At 42.5% G+C, this 24737-nt stretch overlaps 1 protein-coding gene across 5 annotated transcripts in view; it reads right to left on the bottom strand.

The window, feature by feature from the left end:
• Positions 1–17151, bottom strand: part of WDTC1 (WD and tetratricopeptide repeats 1) — a 67748-nt gene extending 50597 nt beyond the window's left edge. For 2 of the 5 annotated variants that reach the window (XM_040619084.1, XM_040619085.1), the window contains exon 1: positions 16910–17149. The gene's annotated coding sequence lies outside the window, so the exon portion shown is untranslated. Of the gene's footprint in view, positions 1–16909 lie in introns of all 5 variants that reach the window. The other 3 variants (XM_040619086.1, XM_040619083.1, XM_040619082.1) reach the window with 3 other exon arrangements.
• Positions 17152–24737: the final 7586 nt, after the last annotated feature.

The raw sequence follows: 24737 nt of genomic DNA, 5'->3' as shown, positions 1-24737 counted from the left end.
CTCTCTGCTAACCCTCCCAAGCCAGCAGGATTCCCAAGACACTTCTGGATCTCCTGGCCATGGTTTTCCATCAGCTGCCCTCCTACAGATTCCTAGCATACCCTCCTGAAATCATACTCTCTCCATCTGATCTGTAAGCAGACTCTTTCTTTTCCTCTGACATTTAATCACAAAAGAAACTCTATATAAACACTACGTTATTGTAAACCTTTTCTTTAGCATTAGGCACACAGTAGGACAATAAAAATCTTGCCACCTGATTAGATGTTCCCATTCAGCCCGAGTTCTTTGGGGCTTATGCCTCCATGATCTATTTTGGGATCTTAGGCTCTTAAAAGGGCAAGAGCCTTCCCCACAATGTGGAAGCCATCCAGTGAGCATTACCAGGGACATATGGAAGTCACTGGCACTGTTTAGGATCACAAAACCTGTGAACATGAAGAACACCTAGGGATGCCAACTGGGAACAGCTATGGTTTCATGGTAACTTTCCCAGGGGTCTCAGGCCACCAAATTAAAAATGTGAATTTGGACAAATTGGCATAAACTAACACTGGCCTACAATTATGTTTATGGCCCTGGTTTGTGATATAATGGTCAACCCCTTCCACACACACACACACACACACACACACACACAAAAAAACCCAACAGTAATTCCCCTTACGATCACCAAGAATAAAAGGTGAGATTTATCATAACAGAAAGAACACCAAAGTCAGTGAGTGTATCTGGTAATAAGTAAGCTACGTGGCCTTGGTTAAGTCTCAATCTCTCCACATAGGCTCTCATTCCTGTGTTTCATAGGCACAGGAAGAACCAGAACAAAAACTGAAGGGGCCACATATGCCTCGCCAGAAAAAGGCCCATATGCTTCACCCCCAACACCCTTTTTCTTGGAAGACTACTAAAAGGGTCAAATGAAATAATATAGGTACAAGTTTTTTCTTTAATTTTATTTTTAAAAGACTGTAAATACTGTGGCCAACTAATCTTCAACAAAGCAGGAAAGAATAGCCAATGGAAAAAAGACAATCTCTTCAACAAATGGTGTTGGGAAAAATTGGACAGCCACATGCAGAAGAATGAGACTGGACCATTTCCTTACACCATGCACAAAAATAAACTCAAAATGGATGAAAGACCTAAATGTGAGACAAAAATCCATCAAAATCCTAGAGGAGAACACAAGCAGCAACCTCTGTGATCTTGGCCACAGCAACTTCTTGCTAGACACATCTCCAAAGGCAAGGGAAACAAAGGCAAAAATGAACTACTGGGACTTCATCAAGATAAAAAGCTTTTGCACAGCAAAGGAAACAGTCAACAAAACTAAAAGACAACCGACAGAATGGGAGAAGTATTTGCAAATGACATATCAGAGAAAGGGCTCGTATCCAAAATCAATAAAAAGCTTACCAAACTTAACACCCAAAGAACAAATAATCCAATCAAGAAATGGACAGAACATGACAGACACTTCTCCAAAGACATCCAAATGGCCAACAGACACGTGAGGAAGTGCCCAACATCACTCAGCATCAGGGAAATACAAATCAAAACCACAATGAGATACTACCTCACACCAGTCAGAATGGCTACAAGTAAGTCAGGAAACGACAGATGTTGGTTAGGATGCAGAGAAAGGGGAACCCTCCTGCACTGCTGGTGGGAAGGCAAGCTGGTGTAGCCACTCTGGAAAACAATATGGAGATTCCTGAAAAAGTTGAAAATAAAGCTACCCTATGACCCAGGAACTGCACTCCTGGGTATTTACCCCAAAGACACAAATGTAGTGATGTGAAGGGGCACCTGCACCCAATGTTTATAGCAGCAATGCCCACGATAGCCAATCTATGGAAAGAGTCCAGATGTCCACTGACAGATGATCAGAGAAAGACAATTATCATATGACCTCACTGATATGTGGAATTTAAGAAACAATCATATGACTTCACTGATATGTGGAATTTAAGAAACAATGCAGAGGATCATAGGGGAAGAGAGGAAAAAATGAAACAAGACGAAACCAGAGAGGGAGACAAACCATAAGAGACTCTTAACATAGGAAACAAACTGACAGCTGCTGGAGGGGAGGGGGTAGAGGGGTGGAGTAATTGGGTAATGGACACTGGGGAGGGTATATGTAGTAATGAGCACTGGATGTTATATAAGACTGATGAATCACAGACCTATACCCCTGAAACAAATAATACATTATATGTTAATTGAATTTAAATTTGAAAAAAGAATATAAATAATTTTATCTGCTAAGAAATAGTAAGTTGCCAAATATACACTTACTATGTACCAGGAATTGTGCTAAGGGCTTTATATATATTTATTCATTCCAATAAATGAGCACAAGAAGCTTCTCCTATATGCCACGTAGTATTCCAGGCCCACGGGATACAGCAGTGAACAAAACAGGCAAGTTCCTTACTCTCATGGTACTAATATTCCAGCAGGAGGGGATAGATAACAAACAATAGTACAAATAAAATATGAATAAAGTGAAATGTGATGTGATGAAAATAAAACAAGTTGATATTAAAGTGACTGATGGGTTACTTTTAGATGTGAGGTCAAAGAAGATAAGTACACATCTGTGGTGTTTTCTAGCTGCTCAGCATTTGAACCCCTTCCTGTATTTTGGGAATCCCCCATCTAACAGTCTGGCAGAAGACAGAACGCCTGCTACCATGAGGTGGGAATGGTGGAGACTAAGATTTTCTCTGAGGTCCCTTACAGCTAGAGTGCGTGCACATGGCCCAGGCTATTCCAACCAGACACATCAGCCCCAGACCTTCACTGGGATCTGGTATCAAAGAATTAGAGGACCACAGAGGGTCCATGCTGGCAGCAAGGTGTGGCTACCGTGGCCAGTAAAGCCCAGTCAGCTGGTGGTAGTGGTGTAAGCTATATAAGCTGCAGCAGTGACCTCATGGTTTGGTTCTGTGAATGATTTTGGCTGAGAGTCCTGGCTGCTACCCAACTTCCCTTGTTCTAGCCCATTCTTCAAGCCTGGCTTTGTGGCCTTCCCTGGTATTTTGCGAGTTTCCCTAATAACCTTTCAAAAACCAGCCAGAGTTGGTTTCTGTTGCTTATAGCTACAAATCCTGCCTGATACAGAAGAACCCTCTCAGATGGCACTCAAGCTGAAACACGAATGACAAGAAGTCACGAAGAGCTTGGGGAGGGCACTTCTGAGGAAAGAGAACAACCACTGTTAAGGGTGCAGGGGAAGGCTGGTTCAAAAGCTTGTATGGTGGATATTACCATCATCATCTTATAGAAGAGGAAACAGAGTCATGGACGTGAACCAATGAAGCTGGGGCAAGGACTAAAACCTAAAGCTGTACGTCACTCTTAACCACTTTGTATGTGTGAATGAATTACTAGGGTGTGTAATTTCCTAGAGTAATGATCACTATGACAATCCACCATAAGAGTCAATTAATTTGTTACTATTCATTCATTAATTTTCGTAAAACATTAACTGGGTTTGTACTAAGTACCAGGCACTGTGCTAGACATGGGGGAAACACTGACCGGGATGAGAGACATAGCACCTAAGAAAGCAGAGAATCAAAAGCAAGGGACTTTAGCTAAGATGGGTGTATACTCAGAAAAACTAAAAGAACGAAAGAGAGGGAAAAGCAGAGAAAGTAGACCAAACAACAACAACAACAACAACAACAACAACAAAACAACCCTCACTCTAAGTCAGGTAAATGGTAAAATGGAAAGTGGGATTTAAAACAATATCAGACTGGTGGGCAGAGGGTTAAAAATCATAATGTCAAATTTAATACAACTACTGCTCAGTATTTTGGTGAACATTTCTGTTCCCATCCTGAGAAGAAGTGGTAGCACACCAGCAGATAGCTCATTCTAGAGCACAGCCCACCTTCACCCCCTTTCAGGCAGCTGGATTCAGTGCCTTCCACAAACTTTTTTAGGCAGGCAAGCATAACTGGAAACCCTTTTAAGTAGAGATTATTTAAAAGGTTCACATTAGGAGGGAAATACCCCCAAAGATATAAGGGGCATAATTAGTTTCATCCTTAGATTTAGAAGTCTCTCAAATACAAATAATCAAATCAATAAAGGAACAGTTATTTGAATACGAGGAGATTTAATCACAGTCATATTTTAAAAGCATTATTTTAAGGAGTGTTCTGGAATAGTCAATTCTATAGAACAAAGAGAACCCACAGATATAGAATGACATGATGGAGACATTTGGAATGGAAGAAAGGAAGTTATATATTTATGATTAAACACCAGAAAAGACTACATCAAGGGGATTTCTATCTCTGGTGCAGTATGCAAATTATATGTTCAGTTCTGCCGAGATGCAAAAGACTGAAATAAGTGACTTCAAGAATCCATAAGATAACATTTTCAATGCCTATTATGCCAGCACCACACTAGACTTTGAAAATACAGCAAAGAACAAGCCAAACACAGACCCTTCTCTTCAAGCGCACACAATATAGTTGTCATGAATTGAATATCAATGGCATCAAGGCTACTGTGACCTTAACACCATAGACGGACTGAAAAAGGCTAATTTGAATGACCAAAATGAACAGCTAGGACAGTAAATTCAGAAGGAACAACAAGAATAATAAATTAAATCTTATACTCATTTATTCATACATCTTAGAAGAAAGCACAAAAATGACAGTGGGGGAAACAAACTAAACATATGGCAGGAGAGCAAGAAAGGAGACATGGAAATCACTAGCAAAAAACTAGGACTGTAACAGACCACAAGCAACTTTTAATGTGTATTCTTCATTGTAAGGATAGCACAGTGAACTGAGTACACCCTTATGTTCGCACTTAAAGGTCTAATGACATTGAGGGCTAATTTGCAGAACATGAAAGCTCAATAAAAAATCTCTCTAGCTAAAAGTACAAAGGTTTAGGAATGGCATCTGCTGTCATTGAGGATACTGCAGGCCCACTGTAGTTGACACTCAACAAAAGGAGGAAGAAGGAAGCCAGTTTCTGGGACTTGGGAATATGAAAAATATAAAAATGCCTAAGGCACAGAGGAAAACATATGACATAATGTTATAAAGAAAATATGAGGGCACCTGGGTGGCTCAGTCATTAAGCATCTGCCTTCAGCTCAGGTCATGATCCCAGCATTCGGATCAAGCCCCCACATCGGCCTCCCTGCTCAGTGGGAAGCCTGCTTCTCCCTCTCCCACTCCCCCTGCTTGTGTTCCCTCTCTCGCTGCCTCTCTATTAAATAAAAAAAAAAAAATCTTAAAAAAAAAGAAAGAAAATACGAGCTGCCATGCATAGGATACTCCTCCCAAAAGGTATTCTACTTCTAGAGCCTAAAATGCCTAGCATGTCGTCACTTAACCCTATCCCTTCCACAAACTTTTAACTCAGGCTATTGGGAAACTTTCTTCCATAGGCAGATCTCTGTCTTACAAAGGAAGCTAATAAGAAAATTCAATTAACAGCTCAATTTGGAGGAATTAATCTACTTCATAATGCAAAGGGTACCAGTAATATAACAGCCTGAGGTTAACAAGCCTTAGAACAAAGTACACCTGGCAAAGATTACTCACCTGGAACCAAAGATTGAATGGTAATATCCAAATAAACATGAGGAACCACCCATTTCAGGTGTGTCATAGTCCTTGTTTGGGCTCTGGTTAATGTAGCAGAAAGGGAAGCCGACTTAAAATACTTAGGCACTTGGGCCTGAAGCCCAGCCGCCTCGTTGTACCAATTAGTACCTACTTAGGCAAGTTACTCGACCTTCCTGAGTTTCAATTTCCTCATGTGTAATATGCTCATCTACTTCAACTGGTTGTTGTGAGGAGTAAATGATAAAATATATATGAAGGTACAAAATAGTACCTGGATTACAGTAGGTGCTCAAACAGATGTTATTAACCAAATCTGAACTCTAGTAAGACTTGAAAGCCCCTGATCTATGCTCAGTGGCATGGTTACAACATTTCTCCCTCACTTCCTTCCCTACCAGAGCAACAAAGCTGACATTGGTGATTCCATTGTAGGATGGTGGGGCACAGAGAGTGGGATGACTTTCTCACTTCTGCTGGCTTAGAATTGCAAGATCAGGAGGAAAAAGGTGACTTTGTTAAAAACAAAGTAACTCCCTAGGATGGTGTATACAAGAAGGGTTATACAGGATTATTCGTAATAGCTAAAAGGCAGAAACCCAAATGCCCATCAACTGATGAATGGACTAACAGAATGTGGTATATCTACACAATGGAATGTTATCTGGCCATAAGAAGCAGTGAATAGCTGATCCGTGTTACAATATGAACCTTGAAGACATTATGCTAAGTAAAAGATGGCCACATGTCATATACAGGTTTCTCCTGCTACCCAAAAGTAAAGCATTCCTATGAAACCTATCCTACGCTGTAATGACATAAAGTGAAGAAGCAATTACCATTAGTTTATACGGAAATGTTTTTGAGCTTTCCCAGACCCAAAAAATAACCTCTCTTAGGCTTTTCTGATACCATCTTGCTAACGGATAGACAAAATAAATTGAGATAAAGCAGACGCTCGCGGACACAGTTCAAAGCTCTAGTGGCTTGACGCTGAGTGTAGTTCTCCCCAAGCTCTAGTGGCTTGACGCTGAGTGTAGTTCCCAGGGGAGAAGCTGGGAGGTGCCATCCTCACTGCTCAGGGTGTGCACTGCCTCTATAATGGGCTCACTGCTAAACAAATGCTGAACACTATTTCTGATTTTCATGCTTTTCATAAAAGCAAAAATCCTCTTCAGATATCCTTTGGTTAGTGAAAACAGGTACTAATGTAGGTCTTTCGTGAAAGTGAAGTGGCATAACTCTCAAGAATGGAGGGATGCCTATAATTCCATTTACATGCAATGCCCAGAACAGGCAAATCTATAGAAATAGATTTGTGGTTCCTTGGGGCTGGCTGCAGGGATGGGCTATAGAGTAGTGACAGCTAAAGGATATGTGTTTCCTTTTTTAAAAAAAATTGAAGTGAAACTGACATAAAATTAACCATTTTAAAGTGTACAATTCAGTGGTATTTAGTATACTCAAAATGTTATGCAACCATCACCTCTAGGTAGACCCAAAACATTTCCATTGCACCAAAAGAAAATCTCATTAAGTAGTCAGTCCCTCTTCCTTCCTCCCCCCAGTATCTGGCAACCACCAATTAACTTTCTGTATCTATGAATTTACCTATTCTAGATTTTTCATATAAATAAAATGCTATAATATGTGGCCTTTTGTGACTGGCTTCCTTCACTTAGCACAATATTTTGAGGTCCATCCATGTAGCATGAATCAGTGCTTCATTCCTTTCTACAGCCGAATACTACTCCATTCCACTGCTATATCATGCAGTGTTTATTCATTCATCTGTTGGCTGTTGTGAATAGTACTGCTATGAACATTCATATACAAGTATCTGTTTCACTACCTGTTTTCAATTCTTTTGCGTATACACCTTGGAGTGGAATTGCTGAGTCGTATGGTAATTCTATGTTTAACTTTTCGAGGTATCGCCAAACTGTTTGTAGTAAACCAGCAATGTATAAGATAATTTCTCCACATCCTTACCAACACTTGCTTTTTAAAAAAAATTATTTATAGCTATCCTAGTGGGTATGAAGTGATATTTCACTGTGGTTTGATATTTCTTTTTGAGGTGATGAGGATGTCCAAAAATTGGTGATTGTTGCACGTATCTCTGAGAGTATTAAAAACCACTGAATTTGTATACTTTAAATGGGTGAATTGCACGGTATGTGAATTATATCCCAATGGAGTTATTGCATTTTTAAAAAGGAACTACTGATACAGGTAACAATATGGATAAATCTCACAGATTCTGAGCAAAAGAAGCCAGACATAAAAAAATACATACTGGGGGCACCTGGGTGGTTCAGTTGGTTAAGTGTCTGACTCTTTCTTGATTTTGGCTCAGGTTGTGATCTCAGGGTCATGAGACTGAGCCCCATGTCGGGCTCTGTGCTCAGTGTGGAGTCTGCTTGTTCCTCTCCCTCTGCTCCTCCCCAGCTCATGCTCTTTCTCTAATAAATAAATAAAATCTTAAAAAAAAAAGTACATACTGTATGATTCCATTTACAGTTGACTCTTGAACAACACGTTTGAACTATGGGGGTCCACTTATACATGGATTCTTTTCAGTAAACACAGTATAGTACTGTAAATGTATTTTATCTTCCTTATGATTTTAATAAAATTTTCTTTTCTCTAGCTTACTTTACTGTAAGAATACAGTTTATAATACTTAAAATATGTGTCGATTGTTATCAGTAAGGCTTCTGGTCAACAGTAGGCTATTAGTAGCTAAGCTTTTGGGGAGTCAAAAGTTATATGTGAATTTCTGACTGCATGGGGGAGGGACAGGGTTGGTGCCCCTAACCCCCACATTGTTCAAGAGTCAACTCTATACAAAGTTCTAGAATAGGCAAAAATGAACTTGAAAAAAAGTGTTGCCTGGGTGCATGGAGATTGACAAGGAAAAGACACCGGAGAACTTTCTAGAGTGACAGAAAGGTTCTATATAGTGATGGGATTATGGTCACATGGGTATTGAGGGTATGGGTTACATGAGTATATCCATTTGTCCAAACCGCATAATCAAGATTAGTGAATTTTAAGGTTTATAAATTTTACTTAAAAAATAGAATGGAGGTGGAAAGCAGAGGAGGTATAGATAAAATAAGAATAACAGAATGCTGAGTTATTGAAATATGATGACAGATATATAGGGGGGTTCAATATTCTGTTTACTTCGCATATTATTTGGAATTCTCTCTAATAAAGTCCTTTTTTTTTTTTTAAAAAAAAAGATTTATTTATTTTAGAGAGAGAGGGAGAGTACATGAGCAGGAAGAGCAGAGGGAGAGAGAATCTCAAGCAGACTCCTCACTGAGCATGGAGCCTGATGTGGGACTTGATCTCATGACCCTGAGGTCATGACTTGAGCCAAACCCAAGACTCAGATGCTTAACCAACCGTGCCACTTAGGTGCCCCCTAATAAAGTCCACTTAAAAATCTTTCTTTCCGGGACGCTTCAGTGGCTCAGTTGGTTAAGCACCTGCTCAGGTCATGATCCCAGGGTCCTGGGCTCAGTGGGGAGCCTCTGCCTGCCGCTCCCCCTGCTTGTGCTTGCTCTCTCTCTCTGGCAAATAAATAAAATCTTTAAAAATAAAAATCTTTCTTTCCTATTACAGAGTCATTCAAAACATGGAAGAGTGATTAATGAAATAGAAAACCATTTATCATATATAGTTTAAAAAATCAAGTTTAAGATATATCTATGGCCATCTTAGCCTTGAAGGAAAAAAAAAGAAGACAAACCAAAAAGTGTACATATATACAATGTTATAACAAGAAGGATATGCATCGGGGGACGCCTGGGTGGCTCAGTTGATTAAGCAGCTGCCTTTAGCTCAGGTTATGATTCCAGGGTCCTGGGATCGAGTCCTGCGTCTGGCTCCCTGTTCACTGGGGAGTCTGCTTCTCCCTCTCCCTCTGCCCCTCACCCTGCTTGTACTCTCTCTCAAATAAATAAAATTTAAAAAAAAGTATATGCATCAAAAATGTGTCAGTGGTCTTCTCTCTGGTAAGACAACAGGTGATACATACATTTTTTTTCTGTTCCTCTGTACTTTCCAAGTATTTTATTGTGAACATTTATTGTTTTTACAATAATACAGAAATAGCCATTAGGAACCTGCTTTGAACTGAAAGAAACCTGAGTCTGAATCTGGCTCAACTATACACTAGGTTGTGTGATCTTGGGTAAAATTATTTAAGTTCCTGGGTTTTGTTCTTCTTGTTTTTTTTTTTTTTTTTTTTTTTTTTTTTACCTGCCATGTAGGTATTAGTAATAATTTCTACCTCATAGGGTTATTGGGAACATTAATGAGATACTGCATTATAAAACACTTTAGCACAATACCTGGCATGTGGTAAGGTGCTCAAGAAATACTGGCTATTTTTCATTGTTACATGGAGATAATAATAGCACCTACCTCAGAGCTGTTGTGAGAATTATATGGGATAACTGGCACACTGTAAATTCTTATTAAGCGTGAGTGACAATATTATTTGCAGTAAGAAAAAAACTGTTTAAGAAAAGCCTCCTTTTGGACAGCCTGGGTAACTCAGTCAGTTAAGTGTCTGACTCTTGATTTCGGCTCCGGTCATGATCTCGGGGTCGTGAAATCAAGCCCCATGTTGGGTTCCACACTGAGCATGGAGCCTGCTTAAGATTCTCTCTCTCTCTCCTTCTGTCCCTCCCCGCCCCTCTCTCCCCTTCTAAAGGAAGAAAGGAAGAAGGAAGGAAGGGTCTCCTCTCAAAAAGTTAAACACAGAGTTACCATATGACCCAGAAATTCCACTCCTAGGTATAACAAAAGAAAAACGAAAACATAAGTCTAAAGTAGAAACAACCCAAATATCCACCAATGGATAAATGTCCATAAATGGGTAAGTAAAATGTGATATACCCATATAATGGAACATTAATCAGCAAAAAAAGGAATGAAACACTGATTCATGCTACAACAGGGATGAAACTTGAAAATATTGTTATTTGAAAGCAGTCACAAAGGGCCAAAGATTACATGAATCCATTTATATGAAACGTCAAGAATAGCAAAAGCTACAGAAACAGGAAGTAGATGAATGGTTGCTTGCAACTGAGGAAGAAGATGGGAGTGATTCGGGTGGTGGTGATAGCTAAAGGGTATGGGTTTCTTTGGGGCATGATGAAAATATTCTGGAATTGGTGATGGCTGCACAACGTTGTGGATATATTAAAAAAAGGCAGAATTGTATACATTAAAAGGGTAAACCTTATGGCATATGAATTATATCCAATTTTAAAGAAGAAAAGTCCTCAAACCCTTTTCTTCCTTTCTCTGACTCAAAAATCAGAACTTACGAAAATTTAGTTTTCACCCTTTCCTTCACCTGTCTCCTGCCTTGAACTAGAATTATTTTTGTGGCTTCTCTTCTTTAAAAGACGAAAAGCATCCTGAGGACCAGCTCTTCATCTTGATTCATCTGCTGATCCTCTTAGGTCTCCAAGGAGTGATGTGGGCTTAGCAGGTGCCAAGAAGTACTTGCTGAACGAATGACAGCATGACTATCTTGCGTATATACAGTGCTTTACACCTATCAGAGTGCTTTCATTCATGCTTTTACCTTGAACTTCACAACAATCCCATGAGGAAGCTAGAAAGCTATCATCGTCCCTTTTAACAAGAGAGAACTAAAGCACCGTACTATGTGGTACTGAGAAATAAGGACTGGACCAGGATCAAGGGTCTTGTACTCCAGACGAGGTGCTGCCTCTAACTGGCTGAAAGACCCTGTGTGAGGCATTTCACTCTCTCGGGCTATTTCCCCAGATGTAAAATGAGAGGTAGACTTTGAGACGAGCTACAAAACCTCTTCCAGCGCTGGTATCCCATGATTCTAAAGACACACTGCTGGAGAAGCAGAGTGGAACCCCAGTCATCTGTATTCTTTTTCCTCTGAACATGCTGCTTCTCACTGCAGAGACATGCCCCCAGCTCGAGTGACCACTGGCCCTCTTTCAACATTCTGAATTATGCAAAAGATGTATGCAAGTTTCCTTTCACTCTCTTTGCAGTGGTTTACCTACTGGAGCAATCCTATAGAAGAGAAAAAAAATGCACTTCCAAAGCATAAAGGTCACTGGAAGTAGCATAATAAAGAGCTGGGCACTGGAGTCTGACAGACCTAAGGTTCAAACCCCAGTTCTGCCACCTATTTCTGTGTGACTACATTTCTAAACCTCAGCTTCCTTATCTGCAAAACAAGGGCAATAATGCCTACTTTCACAGAGTGAAGAGCCACACATGTAAAATGCCTGATACCAAGCCTGATAAAAATATGTAGTGAACATTCAAAGCATTTCGTAAGTGTTATCTGACAGATTCCTCGTAAACCTATGAGGCAGGTACTATTATTATCCTCACTCTACAGATGAAGGATCTGAGGTACAGAGAAGTTAATTTGCCTAAAGTTACAATTATTAAATGGACAGTCAAACTAGATAGTTTATTTCTAAGACCCAGGTCACTGGCCACTAAAAAATAGTTACTATCTTTAATCAGATCATGTGCAAGCAGTCTTACCTAACAGAAGCTCTTAGCATTCCTCAGGGTTAAGCTAAGGAATCAAAATCACCTTGACTCTGCCAGTCTCAAACATAAAATTGCCCAAGTATATTTCAGGGTCATGGACTAAGCTGGCACAAGGACAGCATGTGGGAAAGGTTTGGCTGGTAGGATAGGCCCATCAACAACGCATCTTTGGAAAAGTTCTTTGCCATCTTCGAGGCTCCTGGCTCAAATGATTCCATATGGCATTGACTAAAGCTTTCTCTGTGGAAGTCTATCCTAAGAAATGCTTCACTTTGTGGGAAGCTCCGGATGAAAACTCACCTTGATGGCTTCTCTACATGAATGGGTTCTGTATTGACATTCGTGCTTTGTGAAAAATTTTTCTTGCAGTACATTGCTTTTCAGTGATTACAGCTAATTTATCTGCTTTCTCCTAGGGCCACAATTACCTTAAGGTAGTGAAAGGGAGCAGAAAGAGGAAAGGGAGCATACTTTGATAATGCTGTCCTCTCCCACTGTATTTATGAGGATCTGCAGTCTTGGATTTTGCCTTTATCTTGCATCTTTCCAAATTCTGCCACAATTCAAAGTACCTCACAGGGAAGCCTTTGAAGTTTCACCCTCTACTTTCCTCCTAGCACAGAGGTTAAGGAAAACCAAGCCAATCAGCGTGGAAATGCTTCCTTTCCAACTCAACTGCAGCTGTGTTACAACCAGATGCCTGCCTCAAGAATGAACCAGGTAAGCCACTGGCACCCAAATACTCAGGTCTCAACTGATGAAACTCCAAGACCAGAAATGCCTGACTCCCATTCCAAGAAAGGCTCTCTAAAGGTACATGGAGAAGCGGTTTTGTGCTTTCTGGAAATAGAATCTGGGGGTTATGAACAAGGATAAAATTTTGCCACCATCCCAAGAGCTACCTGGGTGACGTCTGATCCTGCTCTGCCCCATTCCCCAAGAAAATGGGGTTAATACCTCCCCAGATGGTAGAGCGAGGATTAAGGGTTATTATTCTTGGCATTCAGCTCTAGCAATTGTGACCTTGTTCATTCTAAAACAAGACATTAAATATAAAAATGCAAACAGTGATCCCTGAATCTGACTTTATAGTAGGGTGAGGACTTTTTTTCCACAAGGCTTCTGACACTGCCTCCTATACTCCAACCTATTGGCTGAACCCTCCTATTATTTGGGCCTCAAGTTTTTAAGCTATTAGTCACTAATGCCACAAAGCCCTTCAATGAGTCGACAGCTATTACAAATAGTACAAAGAGTGAACCCCAGAATTCTCAGGGTGTGTCAAGCCTGAATTCACCCTAAAGAAACAAAGTGGTACCCTTTTACCCCAAACCCAGGCTCTCAAGGGCAATCAGTGAGGTCCAGTGAAAAGTGCGTATCGTAGTACTCATAAACCCACTATAAGGAAGGTACTGTCATAAATCTCATTTCACGTATGAGGAAACTATAGCTCGGAGAGGACACATGATTTACCCTATGTTATACAGCTAAGAAGGTACAGACAAAGGTTCAAATATCAGACCTACTACTAGCTGTGTAAACTACAGGTTAGTTTTTTAACTTTCTGGAGCCTCAGTTTCCTCATTTGTAAAGTGGAGATAATGAGGGACGCCTGGGTGACTCAGTTGGTTAAGCGTCTGCCTTCGGCTCAGGTTGTGATCCCAGGGTCCTGGAATCGAGTCCCGCATTAGGCTCCTTGCTCAGCAGGAAGCCTACTGCTCCCCCTACTTGTGCCCTCTTTCTCTCTCTCTGACAAATACATAAATAAAAAAGGATGAAGTGGGGATAATGATAATTCCTACCTCATAGGGGATCTAAGGATTAAATGAAATATTTTAGGAAAAGTGTCTAACAAGTGCCCGGCACATAGTAAATATGCAATATGGGTTAGTTTTTTTAACAGTCAATGTAACGGGGGTTTGACATTATTTCTATATAATAACAGAATTTAAAATACTGAAAGACTACTTAGTCCAATTGCCTATGTAAGTATGAACTCCTCTACCAAATCCTTGATAAGAAGTGGCCAAGTCTCTGCCTGAATACCTACAACGATGAGTAAATCATTCCCTCACAAGGTGGCCCATTTCGCTTTTAGAAAGCCAAATTCTCTACCAAGCCAACGTCTCCCCTCTTGGAATTTCTGTCCCTTGACCACGCAGAGAAAGCCCAGTTCCCTTTCTACATGGCAGTTCTTCAAGTACTTGAAGGCAGGTATCATGTTCCCCCAGGCTCTTAGCTTTGGTCATTTCAGCTCTTCATGTGTCCCATGGAGACAGCCCCAAAGGAGACAGGCCCTGGTTTGAATTCTAAACCTTTCCCATATTTGCTGTGTGACCTTAAGCAAGTTATTTAACCTCTCTGTACTCGTATCTTCATATGTATAATAGGGAAAACAATTTTTGCCTCACAGGGCAGTTATGAGGGCTAAATTATATAAAGTAAAACACTACCTAGCACACAGCCCAACATATACCAGGCCCTCAGCAAATGTCAGTCACTTTTTAGAATGTATTCTAATTAGTAAATATCTCTCAAAGTTAGCCATGATTAAATACAACACCAAGGGATTGGTTTCTGATGGAAACTGCCAGGGCTTGCGTTTTTGAAGCCAAGGAGTTATGTGAGTCCCTCTGCAACTGCAGCCCAAAGATGCAGTGGAATCCGGAAAGGTAAGGATGAAAGAAGGAATTAGGACCCAAAAGAAAGGTAAGTATCACCATATTACATGTTGTTTATGATTCATTCCCTCTTTGAGACCCAGGACTGCACCTGTGGGTCACATTCCCTAATTCAAAAAGGAAAGAAGAAAATAATTAGAAAACAATTTAAAAACTATTGAAGTCATAGTTCTGGGTCTTTGCACCAGTTAGCCCCTCCAAGTCCAAAGATGTTTAGCAGAGAGGTTTAAGATCTTCAGTTGTATGCTTCCAGGTCCTGAAGTCTAGGTGTGTGAAAAAACCCTAATATGATGTCCCATGAGTCACTACTGAGTTCCTTCCAGCTAGAAAATTTGTCAGCTGCATGACAACCCTAATACCCCAAGTGGCAAATCGCCAATGTTAATACCATCACCATAATCATTACACATATTCTCTTTCTTTCAGTAACTCCAAGGGAAGGAGTCTGAGGCAGAAATATGGATTGTTGTTCTATTATTCTTCAGAGTTGATCCAAACCACTGCTTCTACAAATTGACGGGTGGCTTGAACGTAAGTGCCCCCAAATGGGTCAAAATACCCCAGTATTAAAGCAGCAGGATCACAAACTATGGCAGAAAAGGTTTTTCCATCTGCCAGTGAAACACAGCAACCTGCAATGAAGATCCATTGTTAAGCCTCAAGAGTCAGCCCAAACGAGCCTTTCTAGTTACTCCCTGGTCTGGGCTAGAGGATCCAGTTATTATACTCAGCAGACAAGATCCAATTCAATCCAGAAATAGCTTAAGTAGTTCCTTCACTTGTGAAGACACCAGCCACTCAGGAGGGACTGTAAGGTACAGAAAAGCTTCGTTCAGACCACTGGGCATACCTGTGCCCTAGGCAGAGATTTCATAATGTCTCTGAGTCCGAGGTGTCCCCTGAATAGTTTCTTCTCAAAACTGTTTCAGGCTCTGTTAAAAGGGAACACTTAACTGCCACTTTACCCTGATCATCTGCCCCATCCTTGGGAAGAATGGGGAAGGTACAGACACCCTATCAGGTTTCTAAACTCATAAACTTGGAGGAAAACTTCAAAGTTGCTCTACCACTACCTCAGGACGTTAAATAAAAGTCACAGAAGAAAAGGACTTTGAGGAAAACAGTCAAATTAGGCAGTTAGACTTTAGTCATAAGTCCTGATACCTCTTTTCTAGAGACCCTGGTGGTACACCTACAGAGGAGAGTCAGAGGTCACTAAGCAAATTCAATCTGGCTGGCAAGGGGGCGTCCCATTGCAGCTTTCAGGGACAAGGATTGGATCCTGCTGGTTCACAGTCTCTCTTCTATTCTACACTTCCTATTTCCCTTTGAAGTGGGTACTGAATAGCCCGTTCCCAAGTAAAGGCCCTCTGTAAGGGCGTTACAGTCGCCTAGTGGAAACACCTTGGCAGAATTCAGCTTGGTGCCAGGACGGGCCACTGAAGGCATCTGCGGCTGCAAGAAGCCTGGCCACGGACGGGGACGGACACACACACACTCTCACAGAGAAAGAGAGCGGGAGAGCGAGCAAGAGAGAGAGAGAGAGCGCGAGAGCGAGAGCGAGCGAGACAGAGCGAGAGCAGGAGAGCAGGAAACTAAGAGAGCAGGTCAGGTCAACGTAGCCCTCCCGGCATTTCCACCTGCCCCTTTCTTCCTGAGACCGGCGCCTGATCAGATGCCAAACAAAAACTCCGCAAAAAAGTCCCGTGATGGGACGACTTCCACCTCTCCCTTGGCAGAGCCTCCCTGGACTCCCAGAGCCTCCCTGGACTCCCAGAGCCTCCCCCACCACCCACGTCCCGGCCAGCCCTCCATCCCCACCCCGCCCCCGGCCCATTCTGCCCTTCGCCCCAGCGAGGCCTGCCCCCTCTCGGGACACCCCCGAGCCCCGAGGCTGGCGGCCTCAGGCCCCCCGGGCCGGCAGGGTTGGGGCCGGCCCAGAGCGGGCGGCCCGTGTGCCGGGACTGCGGGAGCCGGTTCTCGCTTCGGCGCCCGGCGAGGGCAGGGGGCGGTGGCTACCAGTACCTGTCAGGCCTCTTTCCAGGACCAGCGGCGGCGCAACTTCAGGAGCCCATGTCCGTCCGGGGGGCCCGGCCCCTCTCCCGGGAAGGGGGGGCGCGGATCCCGGGGAGGGGGCTGGGGGGCCCGGGCAGCTCTAGCCCCTTCCCATGCTCCCCTCCCGGCGCCTGGCCGGGGCCGGACAGCGCCTCCGCCCGCCCCTGCGCACCGCCTCACACCCGCGCTCACACACACTCACACTCCCTCGCGCGCTCTCACACACGCACTCCCCTCCCTCCTCCTCCTCTGTTTATCTCCTCCAGCTGTCTGGGGACCCAGGAGAAGCCCAGCACCGCGCCTGCGCCACGCAGTCTCCGCCCCCGCCCCGCGCCTCACAGCCGGCGGCTACGCTACGGAGAGAGCGTCCGGCGGTTTCCAGAATGGCTAGCCGGGCCCCTCCCCCGCCCCGCGCGCCCGGTCAACGTCTGCTGCCGGCGGTGCCTACTAACCTGCTAGTGGGGGAGCCCCGCACCGCCGCGACCAATCCGCTCTTGCGCTCGCCGGACCGGCAGCCAGTGGGCAGGCGGGAAAGCCAGGGTAAGCCCCGGGGCATCCTGGGAGTCGTAGTTTTTCCCCGTCGAAGAGCCTCTGCCCAGCGGGCTCACCCCGCCCAGTTGCCATTAGTTACCCTGACGCACCTCCCACCCCACATCCAAGGAAAATGCTCCCTCATGTTGCTTCTGGGACACCTCTAACACTTACCCATTGCCCCTCAGAGCCCGACACAGTCTCCTAAGAGCCTCACCAAGACTTCCTTAGATCTCCTGAATTGGGAGACTTTTCAGGCTGGGGCCCCAATGCCCCTCTCTCATCTCCCCCCCCCTCCCCCAGTCGAGCTTCATCTTACGCCTTTCTGCCCTTGGGGGTTGCTGAATGGCACATTCTTCACTCTTGCTCCTGGGCCTGAAGAAAGAGGATAAAAGGTAATCAGTACTACAACCGAGTGGCTTGGAAGGGAGCCAACCACAAACTATGGAAACCCTCAGGCTGACCGGGAGAGAGGCAGGTCCTTCTGAGACAACTGGTGGAGACACTACTGTTCCCCCCTCTAAGGAATAGGCAGTTCCAGACTAGTGGAGTGCCAAGTCTGACAGGGGAGACACCGTCTTCTCTAAAAAGTTCCCAAGGTGGCAAGGGAGGTATCATGCCTGACTCCTGAAGGCAGAGACCAGGCCCCACCCATGCGGCGCCTCAGGTCAGAAAAAGAAGAACTTGTCATCTTCTGAGAATGGTAACTTGTCACTCACCGGTAGGGTGGGTGACATTTGTCAGATAACAATAATTCGCTTCTATTTAGTATTTACTGAATACTAAACACACTATTGAGTACAATTTCTTAGATACTCTTACTATCTGTGTTTTGCAGAAAAGAAAGCTGAGGCACAAAAGCAACTTGCCCTGGGTCACATGACTGACAAGGAACCAAACTGGGATTCAAACCTAGATGTGCACTACTCCAGAGTCTGAGCTTTTGAACACTACCTGTCCCTTCAGTGAGAACCAGGCAGCACCTACTCTCAGGAAGGACTATACATATTTAGCATCCATAGGGTTTGTTCCATGTGTATCACTCCATGAGTTGCTTTTTTCCTGCTTCTCCTCACATCAAGTGTATAAATTAGTCTGTGAGCTCCCAAGGGGTGGTTTCTTCCCATTTGGAGGAGACAGAACCTACTTGTGAATTCAGCTTTGCGATATGCTTTTCTCCCATAAATGTGGGTCATTCTTGCTGATCTCTCCCCCACAGATGTTCCACTAAATATGAAATATCATAGACTTTGGGACTAGAAGAAAGGTAAGATTATCTCTCCATAGCCCTCCGGGCTCAGGCTGAAACCCCAGCTAGGGTCACTGGCTCAATTAAACTGAATAATAACAAACACTTATGGAACAATTACCATGAGAGGTAAGTTCTTATCCGTGAATTAAACAATCCTCACGAATTGCATAGCTAGGAAGTAGTACCGTTGGATTCAAACCCAGATTATTTGAATCCAGAATTCCCATTTTAAACCCTTACTCTATGCTGGCAATGTCACAGAGGCTCTTAGAAATACCAACAGGGAAGTGTGGGTGACGTGTCTGTGGCTCCTAGCACAGTCTTTGACACAGAGTAGACAGTAAATATTTGTTGGCAGAATGAACTTTTGTCGGTAAGGAACGGATGATAGTGATGTGGTCTTGGGAATATAGGTGAGGTTCGGTGGGGGGAGGTCCGGAGCCGATGACCAAGAAAGAATTCTTGAGACGTCTTTGGTGCAAACGGTGGTTCTAATTAAACCACAGGAAGCGAACCCGTGCGCAAAAAGAGTTGCAGCACAGGGGTCTTAAGGAATGGCTGATTATATACTTGGGAGTTGGGGGAAGAAGGAAAAGGGAGGTTTTAAAAGAACTTTCATATGCTAAAGAGGACCGACCTACCAGATACCTACAAGATACCAGACAGCCTTACCATTGTCAATTTAAGGTTGTTTTCCCCTCTAGCAAGGTATTTACATTAAGATAGGTGGGAGATTCCTGGAAGAAAGTCACAGGTGTCCCACCCAGAAGTGGGGGATGGGAGGAGGTTGCAGGTGTCAGTTTATGCTCTGTCTTCAGCCAGCCTCTACTCCCTCATCAATAGGATGAAGAATATTAGAAATAGCTGAGGGGCACCTGGGTGACTCAGTCAGTTAAGCATCTGACTTCGGCTCAGGTCATGATCTTGGGGTTCTGGGATTGAGCCCCACGTCCAGGTCCACATCGAGCGCCACATCAGGCTCTGCCTGTCCTTCTCCTTCTCTTTCTCCCTCTGACCCCACTCCCCTGCTCATTCTCTCTCTCTCTCTCAAATAAGTGAAATCTTAAAAAAATAATAGCTGCAGCTACAATTATTTTCTTAAAAACATAAAATAAAAATAATTGATTATCGATTTTCTACAAGGTCACTTGCCCTCCCATGCACTCTCTCTTTTCTACATATATAAATATACATGCATATATGCTATATGAGTATATTGCATGTGTGTACATGTGTATAGATATATTTATGTATACGTGCATACATTTATCTATGTACACACACATACATTCACACACGCACTAACTCATTTGGTTCCTATAACCACCTTATGAATTAGGTATTTTTCTTCTTTTTTTTAATTTTTAATTAAAAAAATTTGGGGGGGAATTAGGTATTATTCTTACTCCCATTTTTACATAGAAAAAACAGGCTCACAAGAGAGTTAAGCTCAGAATCAGGCACCCCTCCCAGCTATAGATGTTTTTAGATAATTTAAGAGAAAACTTTCTAACTTATACAACGGGGCTACTTTAGGAGGTTGTCAGCTCTCTGCTGTTGGTAGTATTCAAGAATAAGATGTATAATCATCTGTCCAGGATACTGTAGAAGCAATCATTCTATTGGGTAGATATTTAAGTGACTAATTCCAATATTCTCTTGTTTGGCTTTTGGAAGAAGACAAGGATTATTCAAATAAGGCTTGTGACAATGCATGTAGCTCCTTCCTCCCCACCGCGAGTGCCCTAGATAATGCCCCAACTGATCAGCTCTGCAGAGCTAGTCACTGATACAACCATTTTCATCTCGGGATTGGACTCCTGGGCAAAAAGAGGCATTTTCGGGGCACCTGAGTGGCATGGGGCACCTGGGTGGCACAGCGGTTAAGCATCTGCCTTCGGCTCAGGGCGTGATCCCGGCGTGACGGGATCGAGCCCCACATCAGGCTCTTCTGCTATGAGCCTGCTTCTTCCTCTCCCACTCCCCCTGCTTGTGTTCCCTCTCTCGCTGGCTGTCTCTATCTCTGTCGAATAAATAAATAAAATCTTAAAAAAAAAAAAGGGGGGCATTTTCAACCTAAAATTGAAGACACCCTTGTTCTACAACCCAGCAATTTTACTTCTAATATGTTAGAGGAACTGTTGCATGTGTGTACAAAAAGCGACGTAACTGTCCTTCTGTAGGGGACAGGATGGATGATGAGTTACTGTTTCTTCATACAGTGAAGTACTACACAATCAAATTATTTATGTGCTATCAAGATAGATAAATCTTTAAAACATAATAATGAATGGAAAAAAGGGAGTTAAAAGATGATGCATTCAGTATGATATTTGTGTAAAATTTAACACAAAAAAATACCACATAGTATAGATATTCACATCACACATGCGGCAAAAGTACACAAATTGAAATGGGAAAGACACACAGCAATTTTGGGAGAATGGTTGCCACTGGAAAAAAGGAAGAAAGAAGAGATGAGGGATGAGGTTTTAGCTGTATTTGTAACATTTTGTATCTTAAAAGAGTAGAAGTAAATACAGCAAAATATTAAATATGAAGCTTTTATCTTGGGGGTTATATTATTATCTGTACTTTTCTGAAAGTTTGAAATCGGTTATAATTATTTTTAAAAATGTTAAAGATTAAATAAGGGGCAAAAACTCCATCTTGACACAGGCACCAGCCTTGTCTAAAAGTTAAAGGTCTATTAAAAAGAAAAAAGTTAAAGGTCCATATTGGTACAGTGGTAATTATTATTATACAAGAATCTCATTGTTTAAAAAAAAAACAGGTACTACCTTCTTGTATTTTCTTTATTTTTATTTCTTTATTTTTTTAAGATTTTATTTATTTATTCGACAGAGATAGAGACAGCCAGCGAGAGAGGGAACACAAGCAGGGGGAGTGGGAGAGGAAGAAGCAGGCTCATAGCAGAGGAGCCTGATGTGGGGCTCGATCCCGTCACGCCGGGATCACGCCCTGAGCCGAAGGCAGATGCTTAACCGCTGTGCCACCCAGGCGCCCCTTGTATTTTCTTTAGAACCTGTAGTTGCAAACATTTAGGGAGTTTAGTCTGGGTCGCTGTAAGAAAAGGTGGAGACTTGCGGATTTCAGCTGGTCCCTTCATTTTACGAAGGGGAAAACTGGCCTACAACAGTTCAGTGACTAGCCTATAGTCACAAATTGCCAAGGGCCCAACCTGTCCACTCCAGTCCAACTGGTCCATCCAGAGTATCCAAGCTCATCTTAAAGACACTGCGCCTTTGTTCAGTCGTTCCCTTTACTTGGAATCGTGCTCATACTCCCATTTATCTAAGCAATCTGTTCTTTCTCTAAAACCCTACTCAGCTAGGCTAACAAAGAATTAGCCAATCTCACTCCCCAAACTGGGGTCTGAATGTTAAAGTGGAGTGGGCCCTAAAGGGTTTCCTACTAGACACCCTCCGTTCTCTGATCAGCCCTTCCCAGGAAGGCAAGTTCTCTCACAGAGCAACACATTTCTGTGTTTGAGCTACTCTGATCATTAGGCAGCCCTTAATAACAAAGTTCTTATTTGTCTCAACTCCGTTCCCCTTAACAACATAGATTTTGTATATTAAATGAGGTGGTATTTGTGTAAACTGTAAAGGCCTAGGCCAGTTTGGTGAGGGGTAGCAAGAGTGGCAGTCATAATAATCCTTTTCCTCTTAAAAAAGCTTCAGGTGTTGAATACAGCTCTCATGTCCCTAGTGAGTCTTTTCTTTTTCCTAAACAAAATGTATCCATTTCCTTCTGATACAGCCAAAAAAAAAACAACAAAAAAAAAAACGGGGGGACAAAGATTGACACTAGTGAGGACATTCAAGAGAATATGTCAAGGAATCGTATAGCATTTCCAAAAGAAGCATTCCAAAAATGTCTACACAAGGATAGTCCCATTAGAAGAGTTAGCAGATTGAGACTGTTTTCAGTTGCAAGTAACGTATGACCTAACCAGCAGTGGCTTTAACGCACGGAGGGTGAGATTTCTCACATTAACAAGAGGTCTTGAGGTGGTTGATTGCTGTAATTAGTTCAGCTGTTCAACATAATTCATTTCTATTTTTTTCTGCTCCAGGATCTTTAGTTTTGGTTTATCACTATAGTAATAAAGTGGCTGCTGCGGCACCAAGCATCTGTCTATGATAAAGGCAAGAAGAATGGGGGGTGGGGGATGGGGGGGAAGCATCACTAGTATGCCTTTTATTAAGAAAGCAAAAGCTTTTTAGAAGCTGCCAACAGAGGGTTGTATCTTACCTGCCAGAACTGTCACTACCAGCAAGGTAGGTTTGGGAAAGTCTGGAAAGCAAATATTTAGCATTTCCAGCCTCTGTACTGCAAGAGGAGGCTAAGGACAAGAGATTAATGCATGGATATTGGGCTCGCCACACCAGGAATATCCGCTATAGAACCTTCCAAGATGAGAGTTTGGGGCATAACTCAGAGTCCAGGGGCCACACCCAGATCTGTATGGTTAGACTCCTGGCAGTGCCAGTGTTCCTAGTGTCCGTCAAAATCAGGGAGATAACTTCTCATAATCAAACTCAGGAAAAAAAAATAGATCAAATATAATCCCAGTGTTGTAATGTACATGGGGAATAGTTAACCTTGCAGACGATAGACCAAGTTTCTTTCCCTAGGGACCAGGTTAGGGCACCAAGGCACTAAACAGCTAAGACTCTGTTACCTTTTGAATGAGCAGGTTATTTAGTCTCTTTATGCTTCTGTAAATAGAGTATACCATATGCCACCATCTACTTGACAAGAGTTATAAATAGAAATTAGCAGTATGTATGTAGAACACATTGAAATTGTGACATTCAAATTTTAAAACACCAATGAATTCGAGGACTAACACTACCCAACCTCAAGACTTTTGATAAAGCTAGAATAATCAAGACAGCGTGGTATTGGCAAAAGCATAGACAAATATATTAATGGAAGAGAATAGAGAACCCTGAAAAAGACCCATACAAACATAGTCAACTGATTGTTGACAAAGAAGCAAAGACTATGTAATGGAGAAGAGGTATTCTCAAAAAATGGTGCTGGAATAACTGGACGTCCCCATACTAAAAAAAGAAAAGAAAAGAATCTAGATACTGCCCTTATAACTTTCACAAAAATTAACTCATAATGGATCATAGACTTAATGTAAAGCATAAAACTATAAAACTTCTTTTTTTTTTAAAGATTTTTTAAATTTATTTATTTGACAGAGAGAGAGACAGCCAGTGAGAGAGGGAACACAAGCAGGGGGAGTGGGAGAGGAAGAAGCAGGCTCCCAGCGGAAGAGCCTGACATGGGGCTCGATCCCAGAACTCCGGGATCACGCCCTGAGCTGAAGGCAGACGCTTAACGACTGAGCCACCCAGGCACCCCAAAACTATAAAACTTCTTGAAGATAACTAAGGAGAACATTTAGGTAACCCTGAATGGGGTGATGAGTTTTTAGATCTATGAAAGAAAAACATGAAAACCTGGACATCATTAAAATTAAAAACTTCTGCTCTGCAAAAGACAACGTTAAGAGGTTGAAAAGACAAGCCCCAGACTGGGAAAAAAATTTTTGCAAAACACCTATCGGCTAATGGACTTGTATTAAAATTATATAAAGATCCCTTAAAACTCAAGGAGAAAGCAAACAACCCAATTAAAAAATGGACAAAGATCTGGACATCTCACCAAAGAAGATATACAAGCAGCAAATAAGCATATGAAAAGATGCTTTCAAGAGGCTTAACACCAGATGTCATTAGAGAATTGCAACTCCGGTGCCTGGGTGGCTCAGTCAGTTAAGCATCTTCCTTTGGCTTGGGTCATGATTTCAGGGTCCTGGAACCGAGTACCACATCAGGCTCTCTGCTCAGTGGGGAGTCTGCTTCTCTCTCTCTCTCTCAAGTAAATAAATAAAATCTTTGAAAAAAGAAAAAGAATTGCAACTTGAAACAGCGAGATATCACTACAAACGTATGAGAATGGCTAAAATCCAAA

Source organism: Ursus maritimus, unplaced genomic scaffold, assembly GCF_017311325.1.
Source record: "Ursus maritimus isolate PB19 unplaced genomic scaffold, ASM1731132v1 scaffold_32, whole genome shotgun sequence".
Classification (NCBI taxonomy): Eukaryota; Metazoa; Chordata; class Mammalia; order Carnivora; family Ursidae; genus Ursus; species Ursus maritimus.
Note: the sequence above shows the minus strand (reverse complement) of the source record. Positions and strands in the feature narration are given on the sequence as shown.